Here is a 4278-nt window from a genome sequence, read left to right on the forward strand (position 1 = left end):
ATGCTGGCTTCAGCAGGTGCAGTGCCTTCTGGAACGTGCCAGCGTTTAACAGCAGTAGCAGCCCACTGGCCTCGCTCATTTACATGAAACAGGTTCCAGTTTCCTTGCTATACACAGGGAAGGAGCGAGCTTACAGGAACAGCGGTCTTGAGTAGCTGGCAGGTTACACGTAAAGTACCCTCTGCCACAGCCCTTCCGTGGAGGACTAAGTACACAGGAATAGGTAAGTAAGAGGTGTCAGCTTTCACCTGCCCTAGCAAGATTTCCCGCCTCGCTGTAGGGAGACTTTCAAAACAAGTGTTAAGGAGGCTCTTGCATTCTCAGGAGAAAGAAAAGGACGCCAAGTACATGGAGTGGGCTTTTCACCTGATGGAGTTTTGGGGAAGAGACTCTTCAACTGAGGATGAAGGGCGTTCAGTTTTCTTGAGTGTTTTGCCCTTGTAAATACTAGTTTCTCCTTCTGAGACGTACAATTCATAGCTGTTGGGGTTTTTTTCCGGAATAAATGTAACAACTGGATTTCAGCGACTTTAAAGTGTAGAGTGTTTCAGTGTTTTCTAACAGAGTGAAGACAGACTATTACCAGGTTAAATAGGATTTGGGATGCAAAAGTGGGCATATACTCTTATTTTTCTTTTAAAGACAATTCTTCCATGGACAGTGGCTTGCTTTAGGGCTCAGACCTATGCTTTAAGAACAGAGATGCCTGTACCTGCTAGCCTGTATGGTCTTGGCTGTGGGTAGCTACAGAAGTCGGCAGTTCCAGAGTTCTTGACTTGCGGTGCAGAAGAGCACTGAACTGTGATTGCATTCTCATAGATAGAAAAATGGGTTTTCCAGTTTTTTAAATAAAGCTATTAAAGGGCTATTATTTTTTTTTTATTTTCCTCTAACACGATTTCACCAGGGGAATATCAAGGGAAAAATCTATTAGGGAAGCACTGTAATGTTGCTCCATTTCTCTTTTCGTAAGGAAGACAGGTGAGAGTAAGTCTTAATAGCCTTTAGAAAGTTAAAAGTATCTTAAAAGGTACCTTCTAGTCATTTAGTTTTCATACCAGGTTTTACTTATCTCAGAAAACTTAAAGCTAACACCATGCAGGCTTGCGGTGCATCAGGCTCAAGCTATTTCAGACACTCCTCCTGGAGCACACGAACACACGTGTCAAGGCCAGTGTCACTTATCCCTAATAGCGCAGCGGTAGTAAGGCAGAAAGACAGCACGTGTAACTCATCACATCAGCTGTCACCAGGTTTGGGGTATCATGGGATTCAAACTGCTTTATGCATTTCATACGTATGGAGAAAGCTTAACAGGTTAAACAGCTTTATAAACAAATACTTCAGAAGATGGATTTGTTCAAAAAAGGTAACGAGCCACCATCTCTACTGCTGCTAATGGTGGAAAGTTTTGCATTATCTGTCACTGTTTAAAGATGTAGCTCTTGAAAGCCAACTTTTTTTTCTTTAGAAAAATGTGGAGTACAAAAAGAACAGGAGACAAAGATACTTTAAATTTTTTATCTGATAGTTTGAGCAAGCAGAATTTCGCAAGAAAATATTTCTAGAGACTGAAAAATATATTAAGTACAAGACTTGTTAATGTCTTTACTGTTACAAAAATCGTCTAGGCTCTTATACAAATCTATAGCCAGAAGGGGACATTTATAAAAAAATAAATAGGCACCCTAGGTCAGTTAAAACCAGTTATCACATATTAGTTAGCAAATATTACGTACATACATACATGGAGTGCAGAGTCAAATATAAAAACAAAGGTGCCTTGATTACCTGTCTATTTACTACAATTAAATACCTGGTAAACATGGGTCACACAGAAAGTCGCCTGGTAAGATTGTTTCAAGCAAAGCAAGACTGAAGTACATCTAAATTACTGCAGCTACTTAAAAACCAAGTTTACCAGTTGTGCTTACTGGAAGACAAATTCATTGGTATCAGTAATAGGCATTCATATTGCTCGTTGCACAGAAGGATGAACATCGCTATGCATGTTTCAAAAGAACTTTCTCACATCATTCACAGTTGTTGCTGTGCTATTCATACATAAAAATACTGTCATTTCAAATACAAGATTTTTGCAAAACATTTTACAAATTATACAGTATTTACAAATTCCAATAATCTTTGCTTTTACACACGTATTAGAAGACAGTTTTACTTCACTGGCTATGTATATTATGTAACATTGCTAGATGACCTAGAAAAGTTTAATTTACAGGTTCTGAAATCGCTGTCAAAAATACTACAATGAGGAATCTTCCAAGTTCTTACATTTCAGGGTTCTTTTTCTGTATTCAACTGATTTTCCTACAAAAGGATAATTTTTAAGTTGCTGTTTACCAGCAGCCATACCTAAACATGCATAATTATTTGCACTACCAATTCTAGAATTCATTTTTTCCTAAGTGCTACAACAAATTTTGATCAAGAACGTAGAAATAAGAAGATTAATCTGAGATACCTGGTTTGTTGCATATAACATGTTCCAGTTTTACTCTAAGTTACATGTAGTTTAAAAAACAAGCCTGACCTTGACACAGAATAACCAAAACTGTTTAAATGTCTACCTTGGATAATGCTAAACAATTGCCAATATTTGGTTGAAGCACTAAAACTCACATGAGGTTTATAAACATAAAAAAAAAAGCCTCTCTGACTAGCAGTGCAAGTATAAGCAAGAGTGTTTATTATGCACATTTAACCTCCTTGTTATTTTCATAACTAAAAGGCATTGATGTTTAGATGTCATCAGGAGCACCCTAAGTTAACACTCTAATATGAATAATGGCAATATTTAGCCTTTTTGGATTGCGTCAGGCTTTGGTGACATCAGTTCTAAATTATACGCTGTTCAACGTTACGGTAAGACTGCAGCACAACTCAGAGCTCCTGCCTTTGACACCACAGGACACAGTGGGTCATTTCAAACACTCAGGGCTGCCATGAAGGTGAAATCCCATTTGGTCCTCTTTCCTCCCCAGCCCTCACTGGGCCACATACTGGGCCTCAGCACTTGCTAGATAGTTCTGCGCACTGATTTAACTAACCAAATAAAAGCCAAGTAAATCCTCCTCTTTGTTACCGAAATAAGTCAAGTTAACAAAAGACATGGTAAATGCCAGAGCTGCCAAAAGTGCAGGGCAGAGCGCTAGGGCAGAGAAAGAGAGGAACCCCTTCTTTTCATGCCCCCTCAGCTGCCACAGTCTGAACGGCTGTCGGTTCGGCCAGCCTGATCTGCTCACACAGAACGTATCTGTGGGTAGGACTGCTCCGAATAGCAAAAAATGGTCTTGGTAAAATCCAATGTCTGATCCCCATTAAACATTGCTTAAAATGTCAAGGTGAAAAAAGATAGGAAGTTCAATAAATAGCAGCACTGACTTTGCATGCAGTTGTAGAATAAATCAGAACTGAACATAAGTAGTAAATATATCTGAAACCTTACAAAGTTAATCTTTCATAGTTGCATGATAACTCCTGTATTTTAAAATTGCCATCCTATTCTGCTGTATCTGTTTGTAGCTTATGTGGCTAAGTTTAATAAGTATATAGCTTATGTGGTAAAGAAATCTGATACATACACTAACATGGAGCAGATGTGTTAACAGGACAGTCTATTACTGCAGTTTACTTGAATTCCCTTTGAAAGTCTTGTTTGCAAACTAGAACCATTTTTAAAGAATTATTAAGGCTTTTCAAATTAAAAAAGTTAGAAATTCTCTGGGTAAACTTGTATTAAAGACACTTGAAGGTTTGTGAAAGCACAGACTCTGAGAGAAGTCAGCTGAAAAAAACCATGTCACCTCCTGCTACCTATCAGGACAAATACTGCTCTATTGTAACTACATTTACTGCATTACCTATGGTAGCATGTTTATCCTTTTTGTTAGTTTAAGTACGTAGTGACACCAGTCTGAAGGAACACTTCTCAAACTGCAACTAGTTAAATCTTCTTACAAAATTAGTAACACCTAGTTGATCCCACTGCTGTAAGAGGCATACACCCAAAGGGACCATTTTTAGTATAAACCATAGAAGACAAGCTGAGTACAGAGGTAAGCATTAAGGCAACTAGAGTAACAAATCAAAGAACCAGAAGTTTAGCACCTCTTCTCCTCTGTTCACCTCTATTTGCATATTAATTTAAACAGTCATAACTCCAAAGTACAGTCAACTGGGTACCTAGTTATCACACACACAGATTCACGGTTTGTGCCCATTTACAGACTGCATGAAATGCAAAAGTCAGATCCAGAT

Source organism: Leptosomus discolor, chromosome 4 (genome assembly GCF_034619465.1).
Source record: "Leptosomus discolor isolate bLepDis1 chromosome 4, bLepDis1.hap2, whole genome shotgun sequence".
Taxonomy (NCBI): Eukaryota; Metazoa; Chordata; class Aves; order Leptosomiformes; family Leptosomidae; genus Leptosomus; species Leptosomus discolor.